The following is a 12,545-nucleotide window of genomic DNA, read 5'->3' on the forward strand; positions in this document are numbered from 1 at the left end:
AAAAGGTTACATAAAGAACAATGCTTTGAAAGTGCTATACCTTAATGGTGTTATAATTAACCTTTTTAATAATAGTTTATTTTCAGTAAAATTAGTATCTTCATATTATTCATATTAGTGTTATTAATATTATTTTTATATTATTTATTGAATATTGTTTTTTTTAGTCCTCTATCTGCCTGGTCTTATAATATTTTGTTGCCTCTGTTTGGGTTTTACATATTAAAAAAGGATGTTGTGTCAATTGGGTACTTCTACTTTTTATTGACATGGCAAATTGTAGCAAAAATATGATACAGATGTAATGAAGTTCCAGTGAAATATCTTAATGCTCTCTATATATGATGTCTTTACGTCCTTCATTATGTGTGTATTCTGAGTGACAATTTCTCTCTGCAGACGATGAGGTTATGATACGGGACAGCACCTGAAATACACAATTGAGTTAAGAGTTAAAGTTTGTCTCTTCCAATTGATTATGTAAAAACAGTTATATTTATGAAGGCCAAAATTTGCAAAAATGGTGTTAAAAGGAATAAGTGATATAAAGTCATGATAGCTTTGATATTTTCTTGTGACTGGGTGTTTAGGCATAAAGTAATAATTAAAAATTCTTACAATATGGATCATAAATTCAATCTCTGTTACTCACTTTGTGGAGAAGAGAAGATGAGTGTCCCTAATTGAGCAGAGCTGCTCACACTTACATGTTCTGTTAAACTAAAAAGAGAAAACAAGACTGATAGGAAACCAGTTACAATTCTTAGTTAAAATGTATAGACGTTTTAAGAAAGAAATCATTTACCTTTTGAGAGTTTGTTGACAGCCTGTGTAGTTGTACAGCAGCATGAGCTCCAGAAAACCAGTAGTGTGGAGGCTTTGACAGTTACAGATTTGAAAAACAAAAGGCGGGAATAAAGAACCCTAAACTTTGACACAAAGAACCATATAAAGGGTTCTTCAGGACGATTACTTTATGATTTATTGAACTCTTACTACATGTAAAGAACCATATTTTTTTAAAGTGTAGCCTACTATTAAACTTCAGAAATTCGGATGCAGCCATGTCTCTCCCCCACTCCTGCAGTGTAAGGTCCTAACAGGTGTGATCATCCAAGTACTTGCATATTCAGTAATTGCACACCTGCATGCCGCCAGCATTCATTCTCTTGTGTGATGTGATCTGCCTTCAGGCTCATGTCAGAGGGCATCTGTTTTGACATCTAAATCACAAGCACTTAGTTCTACACTAACACTGCCTGGAACGAGAACCAGAGTAACCGGGGAAGTTTTTCGCTGCTCAGGTTCTAATTGTTCCCCTGAGGGAAGACTGTGGCGTTCGTGCAGTGAAGATATCGATGTTCCGACACTAGAACCTCACACGCCAGTGCTCAGCTGTCAGGCCAGGGGAACATGTTGGATTTGGATTGGATAATTTGATCTGAAATGTGAGACGCAGCAGTGGAGGGGAAGCCGTATTTATAGATTTCGCCGAGTGGTCTTAGAGGCTGGGAGGGAAGACTTGGATGGCAGGAGAAGGAGGGAGAATTGGTGTCATGAATATGAAAGAGAGATAGAAAGGGTGATATGCAGACATGTTCGGATAATACAGCCAGTAGTTAGGGAAGACAGTTTGAGTGGTGATCTCAGACAGTGTTTGTGAGCGTGTACGAACCAAATGTCCTTCGCTCTCACTTGTTTTTCTTCCCTCGATCCTTCTTTCTCAACGGCATGTTTTTTCATCGAAGTTTTCATAGCCGTGTGTTAAAAGTTATTTACTGTACTATTTCAGCTTACTCTGCACTTTTCATGAATACGGTACACCTTGGTGTCCCATTACTTTTTTTATGAAGCCATAGAGGCACAAATTCCATGCTTTTGTTGTTTTTGTGAAAACGATTACATGCATTAGATAAATTATCTCATATAAAATTAATCTAGCATGAGGTCTAGCTAAGCAAATCAAATATTTGTAAGTCCTGTTTGAAATTATGATTTTTTTTCCTCACATTTATGTATTTATTTGGCCTGTCCCAGCTCAGAGGTAATGACATTCCTTGACATTTGAATGCCTTTTTATCAGTGTTTACAAATATTATTGTGTTGACTATATTTGTAAATGTCAAAACAACATTTGGTCCCTTGTTAGCTAGCTCCTACTGAATGATATTTTAATTTATGGTAATTTGTTTTATTTTGTTTTGACCGATCCAGAGTTTGACAATCTGTTGAAAAAGAAAAAAACATATATTTCATATTTTAAGAGCTTCAGTCCCATTTTGTACCCTATTCAAAGAAAGTGACTTTTTTTGTTAGTGTGGAAATGAGGAACGGTCAGCTCGATATGTTTGTGAGTGGAGTGAGATTGAATCTAATGATGTGGTTTATTGCTGCCATCTCAGTGTAACGTCCTCTGAAAGCCTGAAGACATCTAGAGAGACAGATAGCGATCGGAGACAATCATACACACAGACGGCGCTATAAAGGTCTTTTCAGCCAGCTCCCATCTTTGCGCTTCTTGTGTGACGCACTGAGGCAGTTGTGGTGTGGCAGGGCCCATCATCCACACTTCTTCAGTATTTTAAGCTCTCCACTTTTCTCTCAGCAGCAGTATGCACCATGAGCTTTTATCACTGACCTTCCCAAATTCTCCAGCCTGGTCAGCACAGCCCAACATCTCATCCAGCCACTTGTCCCAACTGTATGATGTCTTTATGTGAGACATCTCCTCATCTTCATCTTCTGTGTGTTCTATACCTGCTTTCTTGCTTTGTGAGAATATTTCATCCTCAAACCTGGGTCATAACAAGAGACAAGTTTTTTATATCTTAACTGTCCATAATAGTAGAATACGTTATGGTTTTAAATGTTACTAAAAGTTATAGGACCCCACCATCTCAGTCCATATAAGGCATTCATAACAGTATGAATCTACTAACAGCTCATCTAAACAACAACAACAAAACACTGCAAATTGAAATCTGATCTTTCTTTTCAGGTTAAGTAGCCAGAGAGTGTCATCCCATTGTAAATTTAAAAGAAAGTATCACCAATTATGTTCATATTCATCACAGTTATTTGTAGGAGCAAATAAACTGAGATTTGCAGGCCCTGTTTACACCTGGTATAAACATCCCGTCTCTGGTCAAGTGGTCAGTTGAAACAGATCTCTTTTTACACCTGGTAACATGCATCTCTAATGCGTGTCCAGTGAACAATTATGAGCAGACTTCGAGGGGAGCGCAAAAAAAAGTTAGCTTAAAATATATTTCCAAATTCGGTAAAACTTTATTTCGATATAGTTCACCACTAAGTAAATTTGCAACTATGCCATAACTACCAGTCATGAAAGTAATAGTAGGGTAAGTGTACCCATTAAGCCCATGTACCCTTTAAGCCCACTTTCAACTCTGAAGTCAAATAAAAAAAAGAGAAAATAATATTTTATGCTGCTCATATTTAACCAATCCAGTGATTTGTTACTTCCCTGGCATTTTTTATTGCATACCAATCACATTTGGCAATGTTGAGTTAGCCCAACCCATGTGCATGCTGTCTCAGGGGACCTCACACAGTCACCCCAAAACTTTGGTGTTTCGGGACCCTTCAGAAATCAACACATTTCAGCAATTTTCAGCCATTTCTTTGGTAACTACATTGATATTATGTCAAAAAAGAGATACATGTATTATTTTTTGTGTATGAACAAATATTACTTGATAATTTTATATAATTTTCCTTTAAATGGAAAGATGAATTTTATTAGCTTGCGTTCAAAGCTAATCTCTAGATCAAACCATTTATGCCTCGTTTCCACTGAGCGGTACGGTACGGTACGGTACGGAACGGTACGCGTTTATTTGCGTTTCCACTATCAAAAGTTGTGAATGGTACCAAAATGCCGAACCGTACCGTACCACTTTTTAGGTACCCTTCCATTGGGGTACCTAGCACAGTGGAACGGTACTAAAAGGTGGAGCTAGACTCACCGCAGGACGTTGATTGGTTGACAGAGAATCGTCACTTGCGCGTGCTACAAGAGGAATGACAACATAAGAAGCGCCATTTTTTAATATACAGTTTAATATAATACTACTGTTACTGTATCACGAAATGTAATTTTAAGAGTTTTTCAGGCGAGAATGTAGTTGTTTAAAGCTCAAATCTGTGGTTTATTTATAAAGATGATTTTTTTTTCCCCGGTTGTGAGATCCATGCGTTCAGCGGGCGCTCGGCGCTCATGTTTCCCGGCTGGATGAGCCTTGCCTCGGCGTTCGTCGCAGACTCCGACGGTAGTGGTTAAACATAAGATATAATTCGTTTTGTGTAGACCTAACGGGCGATCTTTGGTCTCGTGAGTATATAATGAGTTCCCTGTCAATCGTTTTGGCTGAGGGCTAAGTTTAGTTTTATATTAATGTTATTTGTGTTTAACTACTTGTAATGTTAGAGCGCTGCATTTGGATATTTGACTGAATTGTTTGCTTTATTTCTTATTGTATAGCTTCTTGTACTTTACTTAAACTTTTATATAGGCTATTATTGATAAAACTGAAATTTTACAAAAAGAAATATGGTTTCTTGTCATTTTTTATTACAAGATTATCACTGATGTTTATTGCAACATTTGTACAAATGCATATATTGCCTGGAATATGTTTATTTTATTTATTTTTTTAAACGAAAAGAGGTAACGTTAGGGTTGTGTTTATATTTCGTTTCGTTATAACGTATAACGTGCAGTGAATAATCAATATGCGTTGCGCATGAACCACATTTGTGTCCCTATAATGTTTAATTTATTTAAATGAAAACGAAAAGAGGCAGAGTGGTGTTTTATAACATATTTCGTTTTATTGTTGCTTAAAATGTACAGACAGAGTAACCGAGATAACCGGTGTATCAGCGACGCTTTTAAGAACGCGCTGTACCATTTGCATGTAGGAGTCGCACATGGCAAGTACAAACTTTGCGTACTTGATATTGAGAAAAGCCTAATGTCGGCGCTTGTCTTCTTGTGACAAACATGTCGAGGAGCAAGAACAAGATCTGCTGCATGTCATCCATTGTAGTTTACTATGCTCTTCTTCGCGCGAAAATGACGTGGATCGAAACACCACGCCTATCAAGTAAGGGTACTGTTGGCAGTGGAAACGCTAGCCAGATCATGGTTAACAGACCCGAACCGTACCGTACTGTCCCGTACCGTACCGTACTGCTCAGTGGAAACGAGGCATAAGTCCGTGAGGCAGACCCCCAAATTTCAGAAATTAGTATCATAAGAGGGCACCAATGTTGCTCTTTTTTATTCAACAGAGGGATGTCCCTGGACCACAAAAATGCATGATAGCAATTCTTAGTGGGTAGCTTAAGGTACAAAAATCACCAATTTTATGTATGACCCTCCCAAAATTTGTCGAATTCCACGTAAAGTCAGTTATTTCTTTAATTCATTATTTTTGGTACCAAAACATTTATACTTGGTGATATCTAGGTTGGAATATTGTCAAAACTTTAACTTGTTTCAATAATATAGTTATTATGATTATTTTTCTGCATAAAACATAGTGGTGTACAGCTTTCACTCATTGTATTAAACTGAAGACCAGTCAGTATATCCTTCCATGTAACAATATATTATACAATTATTGATTAATCTATCAAGTCAATTCATTGTATGCTAATTACCATGGATAACTAAACAACAAGTGAAGTGAATGCTAATTGCCCAAATTGTACATTTGTTGACTGTCCATGTACTGGTGCTTGAGATATCTTTATAATAATCCACCAGAGGGGTGGATTAAGAATGGCGACCTGGAGGTGGACTGGATGATTGGCCCAGCAGCTCCAGAGGCAGTACTTGCCTTCATACCATGCAAACGTACACGCTCATGCACTCTTCCAAAGTGTACCTGTCTAGCTAATGGTCTTAAGTGTACAGACCTATGCAAACTGGGTTGTGACAACAGAGAGCAGAATGATGTAATGGAAAGTGACGTTGACATTGGTGGGGATTAAGATAATGATGACACTCAGATAGCAACATTGTTTCGACCCAGATCCGGCCCACATCTGGAACTTGTGGAATGCAGATCTGGCCCACATGCAGCGTGGAATGATGGCACTTGGGTGCATCACTCCTGTTTGCCAGATCTGGGCCACAAGCAGGCCATAGCAATGCCACATGTCAGCCAAAAGCAAATAAATAAACCAGAACTGGACCTTATCTGAGCCGCAAAACCATGCTGTGTATATTAAATATGGAGTCATTTCAGCCTTAATAAGCCTGTTAACAAGCAGAATCACTGAAGCAAAGAAGAGAACAGAAAAAGAGACGAGCAGAAACACAAGAACTACAACTGACTTCAGCCACAGCCTTAGAGGAAATCCACTGAAGAGAAAAGAAGACATTAAATCTGTGAAGATCTCAGCAGAGGAGGATTAAACAACTCCACAAGCAGCATTACCAGCTTCACTTATTACTAACCAGACTGACTTTATTTCTGTCAGATGTCTACAGAAGTTTTATTGAGAATTAACAGAGGTTTAACTCTGTGTTTCATTTGAAGTCACCATAACAGTGATTAGTGTTTCCATAAGATGGGCTCTTAACTCTTAATATATTGTTCGTCTTTTTTGGCCACTGTGACAGTGTGTTTGTCAAACACATTTACAGCTGCAAAGAAAGCTAAAGTGAAATGAGATCAGGTGATGATGGTTACCTGTTGATGGTTTTATAATCATCATGAAACAGCCTGATTCACTGAGATTTTTATAATCTAACAATTGTGTTGTTCCATTAATATTTTCACATCACAAACCCTGTGTTACTGCAGCATGAGATCCAGCAATATTATAACAATCAGTTAAGATTTTAACAAACATGAGCATACAAAAGTCAATTTAATATGACACACACAGACATCAACAATCAGCGTATGAATCTCAACAATGGTGACAATCAAAAGTACCTTGCTGCAATGCATGCTGGGTACCAGCATAGTACAAAACTCCCAGCATGCATTGCAACATGAATAAATTATGCAGCTGAATTGTCCTATAATTTTGTTTAATTCTAAATATCTGCTTTTATTTTTTGCTGTTGTTTTTGTTGTGAATTAGTAGCTTTTCAGTGATGTTCTGAATTGATCTGTTTATCTGAATATTTGTGATTGTCACCATTGTTGAGATTCATACGCTGATTGTTGATATCTGTGTGTGTCAGCATAAGCTTAGTTTTTGATCTCACGTTTATTAAAAGATTTAAACCAACTGTTATAATATTGCTAGATCTTATGCTGCAGCAACACAGGGTTTGTGATGTGAAAATATTAATGGAACAACACAATTGTTAGATTCAAAAGACATCAGTGAAACTGGTAACCATCATCACCTGATCTCATTTCACTTTAGCTTTTTTGCTGCTGCAAATGTGTTTGACAAACACACTGTCACAGTGGCCAAAAAAAGACAAATGGTATATTAAGAGTTAAGAGCCCAACTTATGGAAACACTGATCATTGTTATGGTGACTTCAAATGAAACACAGAGTTAAACCTCTGTTAATTCTCAATAAAAACTTTTGTAGACATCTGACAGAAATAAAGTCAGTCTTGTTAGTAATAAGTGAAGCTGGTAATGCTGTTTGTGGAGTTGTTTAATCCTCCTCTGCTGAGATCTTCACAGATTTAATGTCTTCTTTTCTCTTCAGTTGATTTCATCTAAGACTGTGGCTGAAGTCAGTTAGTTCTTGTGTTTCTGCTTTTCTCTTTTTCCGTTCTCTTCTTTCCTTCAATGATTCTGCTTGTTAACAGGCTTATTAAGGCTGAAATGACTCCATATTTAATATACACAGGTTTTGCGGCTCAGATAAGGTCCAGTTCTTCTGGTTTATTTCTTTGCTCTTGGCTGATATGTGGCATTGCTATGGCCTGCTTGTGGCCCAGATCTGGCAAACAGGAGTGATGCACCCAAGTGCCATCATTCCACGCTGCATGTGGGCCAGATCCGCATTCCACAAGTTCCAGATGTGGGCCGGATCTGGGTCGAAACAATGTTGCTATCTGGGACAGACACTGAATAACTTTGTTACCTGCATGTGACTAAGGGGTTCTTAAAGCTGCTCATTTGTACACTCTAGGATTTGATACACTTGACTTGGGGTATAGTTTTCTTTAAAAGTTCTTCTTGGGGCTAATATCCAACTAGGTGGATGTTCATGAAAATATTTTCCTAAAAATGTTGGTATATTGAACCATATTTGCACAAAATATTATTTTGTGTTAATAAAATTTCAAAATTGTGTTATATTTTCCTTAGTTTTTTGTATATTTCCTATCCTAAAGAGCCTGATTTTATTTTACTTTATTTAATTTCACAGTGATATTTAATCATAAAAGAGATCTAAAGCAATAGATATGTCAATATAACACAGTTTGTCAATGTTGAGATTTATTTTGCATAATTATATTTTTTCAGCACGTTTAAATGTAAAATTAGTAATTTTCATACCTTAAGCTACCTACATGGCACTGCTATCATGCATTTTTGTGGCCAGGGGGCATGCCTGTTTTGAAAAATAAACATTAGAATTGGTGCCCTTTTTGATACCAATTTTCTGCCCGCCTCACGGACTAATTAGCCTTACAGAAAGATAGACTGCCAAAGAATTAAGGATGTGAACTGCAAACAATAAATGTTTTGTGATTCATTTTACATTAATTTACAAAATACATCATACATTTTGTAGAGAAGATTATTTTCATAAATTAACTTTTTTAAAGATGGGCTTAAATTGTACAGTGCCACAAAACGCATGCAAACTATAGCCAACACAAGCTAATCTTGAATGAAAAAAACTTAACATTTCTCAATGTGGGCACAATGAAAATTACTATGATACTTAGTCCACAGTATTTTTAAGATCCATACATGTAATACCTTAATTTACTACTATATTTAGATAGGCCTACAAATTATACACATTCATTCAAATGAGATAGAGCCCATTTTATCCTAAAGTCCTTTATGTATAACTGGGCATAATTCGGGAGCCAAGCAGAATTGAGGCTTGAGATTCCGGGCATGGAGAGATTCCTACATTCCCCACAGTCCTTAGCCCCTGGGACTGTCCAGCTCTGAGATACCGCTACTTCCTGTCCAGCTTTGACCTGGCAAAACTCAGGACCCAAGCTGAGTTGGGGCTCCGGATTCCAGGCATGGAGGGGTCACCCAGTGGGCCCCCTACGCCGGGAGTATTGTCCCCTAATTCGGCTTTCTTCCCGAGATATGGTCACTTCCTGTGGAACTTTGGGCATAACTCCAGAGTTACAGGCCCTACTAAACCCATGGAGCCCCAACTCGGCTTCCTTCCCGAGATACACCTTGTCAAACTTCCAGTTTGACTCCAGCTACTCCAGTCAAGCCAACTTAACGCTCCAAACCACCGGCCGCTAACACCTACCCATCCCACCCAGGGCTCTAATCAAACATTAGCAAAAGGAATTTTTTAATACTTCCCTGTCACTGAATAAATATATTGTTGTTTTACTTCTTTAAAATCAGTTAATTTTTATATTTTATGAATCAATGATGATATGGGCTTATTTAGAACACATGCAGGCTTAAATGGTGCCAAAGTACCAATTAAGCCCATGCCAGACTTTAATCCTAAATGATCTTAATTTTATATTCTAAAATGTACATCAACTAATTAATACATTTACAAATGAGAGATAAATCTTGCATTTTAACAAATGATTTTTCTTATAAACTGTCAATATCTATGAAAAAAACCTAGACTTAGATTTTGGTGGGCTTAACAGGTACACTTACCCTATGCTTAATATCTGCTAACACGTTTTGATGATTCCTTATTAACATTCTGTTGGCTATAAGTAATTTTGCAACCATGTTAACTAACTCATTAGAGTAAGTAGACTGTCTGCTTCATATCTGCTAATTTTGATGGTCCCCCAACAGACACTCTACCGACTATAAGTAACTTTGCAACTACATGGGAGTATTCCAGAAAGCAGGTTAAGTGACATACCTGGGTATGTTTAAGGGAATAAGTAAGCTGATAACGTCAACTTTCGGTTCCAAAAACGGAGGTAACTTTCAGGGTATGCAAGCAACCATAGCAACCTACTCTCTGAACATAACCTGCTTCAGAGCAGGATCTCTTGCAGGGTTAGTTTACTTCAGAGGTGTTCAGCACATGCATGCTCCATTGATAAGGCTCCAATGGGCGTTACAGATTGGGCACAATATTATAATATGTTATATTGATATATAAAGTTCTATTAAAACAAGGTAATATGAATTTTATTATAATATATAGCTATATAATTTTCATCTCACACTTCGCTGCATTCAGACTTTTTTTTTCCCAACAGGACGTTTTCTATACTATATGTATTTTTATAAACAAAGACATGATATAGGCTAATATTATATGATATTACTTCCCTTTCAAGGAATGTGGAAGCAAAATGACTAAAAAAACAACAACTTACACAGCCATGTTATCTTTGCAAGCACAGACTCTCTCTTTTTTTATTATATAATTAGCATCAAACACAAGATATAGTTATTATTCACAGTGATTAAAGATTATTAAACGAAAAGATTGAAAAATGATTGCACAACCATCAAATAAGTGGCGATATGCACTAAGTATGTAAATCAGCATTAAACAAAAGAAGAATAAAGTAGAATGGCGCGCTTTTACTTAGTGTCCGTTTCCATGGTAACTCGTCGATTCGACGCTCTGTTGAGAATGTCTGGTGTGTTAAAGGAGAACTTGGTAACTTTTTTAACTTAATAAAACTGTCTAGAAATCATTTGGATGGTTAAACAACCTGTTCTGGTGATATTAGTGACTTTCCCCACTCCCCCCAGCGTTCCCAGGCGGAAAACCAACCTTGCAACTTGGGGACTAGCGTCCCGGCAAAATAGAAATTGGAAGTCTCGTGAGAAGCGAGAACGAGAACGAGAACGAGCGCGAAACACGAATCGCTTTACGGCAATTCAACATAAACACACGCGCATGTATGATGTATTACCAGATTACCCACCTCGGTAGACATAGCTCCACACGATTCAGTTGGCTTGCTCTGATCAAAACAAACGCACATGAGCAGCGGTAGAGAGGGGGAGGAGGCCGCCGCAAGTGAGTTTTTTACGACCGTGTTGTGAAATATACGCCCCCCCACAGCTGTAGGGGGAGCTCGTGGGGAAAACATGCGACAACAAAAGGGAAAATCAGCGAAGAAGTGACTAGAGTTCGCTAGAGTTGCCGAGTTCTCCTTTAACCATGAACGTACTCCGAGTTGGATGAACTTACTCCCGGACGCGTTTTTTTTTTTTGGAACCAGCAAACGTCGAGTAAGCAAGGTTTTGTTTAATCAACCGAGATGCAGGATATGTTTTACGGTAAGATAAACTTGCTTTCTGGAATACACCCCATGCCATGTCTGATTGATTATACTAACACTAACTGTAGGCTAATCCTAACCTTAAAGTCCGCGTGAACCGGAAGTTGCAAACGACTTTTCTCCAGTGTTGTGAGTGACGTATTTCCCAGTGAAAAGGAATATTGGCCGTTTCTCAATATGCGTTCTTGTATGTACTTGCGTTCTTGTGGACTTGTGAAACGTCATCAGTCGCTGCCCAAGTACCGTCCCAAATACACAAGTTTGCATTTTGGCAAGAACGGTTAAAAATCCCGGAAGTGTTCTTGACACGCCCATTTTACCGAGGATGGTTGGTAACTTGTGTGAACTTGACGGCAGAAATATCCCAGCATTCATTTCGGCATTCGAGGAACGAGAGGTCAATACAGCAAGTCGTTTTTCTACAATTTCGTACGCTATTTCATCACTAAATTCACTTCTGAGAACATTTGATGCGAGAAATCAACTGTGTAGATTTCAAATATTGGCATTTTTCGAAAATTTATGGCGAATCGAAAATGCGCTCAAACGTTTTCGGAAGTGAGAATCTCCAGCGTAGGTAGCTTTATTGTTATGAATATACATAGTGTACAGTTGTAGAGTAATCCCTTGAGCTGAGGGTAGGCTTAGGCGATAAAGCCTGGCTGTTATCGTCAATAATTCTCGTTATGTTTGGGTAAAGTACTGCAGACGGCGTCTGTGCGGGGGTATTATTGCGTAATACCAGCAAGAACACATCGTCTCAAACTGTCAGCAGCGTTCTGTGTGCTCGTCACCTTGTGAGTTCATTCTTCCAAGAACAACTAGCAAGAGCGTTCTCCCCAAGAACACAAGTCCGTTCTTTGCATTCTTGGTTTTGAGAAACACCCATTGAACAGAGGGCAGGGTTTTACTCTAGCGCTCCTTCTTCTTCTTCATAGATATATACACTAGATGTCGCCTTGGGGTTCTAAACATGCGTCAAAAGCGCCGCCATCTTTGAACAGGGGTTCTTGTCATAGGAATTAGCTAGGTAACGCTGCTATCTCTGCCTGTACTTCGAATTCATGGATGATGCCGGACTTTTGTGCTGCGTATGGATGTTCA

The 12,545-nt window shown here is 38.1% G+C and overlaps 1 long non-coding RNA gene across 1 annotated transcript; it reads right to left on the bottom strand.

The window, feature by feature from the left end:
- Positions 1-252: 252 nt before the first annotated feature.
- On the bottom strand, positions 253-1,242 carry LOC308689355. Its single transcript, XR_014029985.1, has 3 exons — positions 806-1,242; positions 653-720; positions 253-427 (listed from the first exon to the last, which is right to left on the bottom strand). It is a non-coding gene; the product is annotated as an uncharacterized lncRNA (long non-coding RNA).
- Positions 1,243-12,545: the final 11,303 nt, after the last annotated feature.

Source organism: Scardinius erythrophthalmus, assembly GCF_964197995.2.
Source record: "Scardinius erythrophthalmus genome assembly, chromosome: 1".
In the NCBI taxonomy this organism is placed as follows: Eukaryota; Metazoa; Chordata; class Actinopteri; order Cypriniformes; family Leuciscidae; genus Scardinius; species Scardinius erythrophthalmus.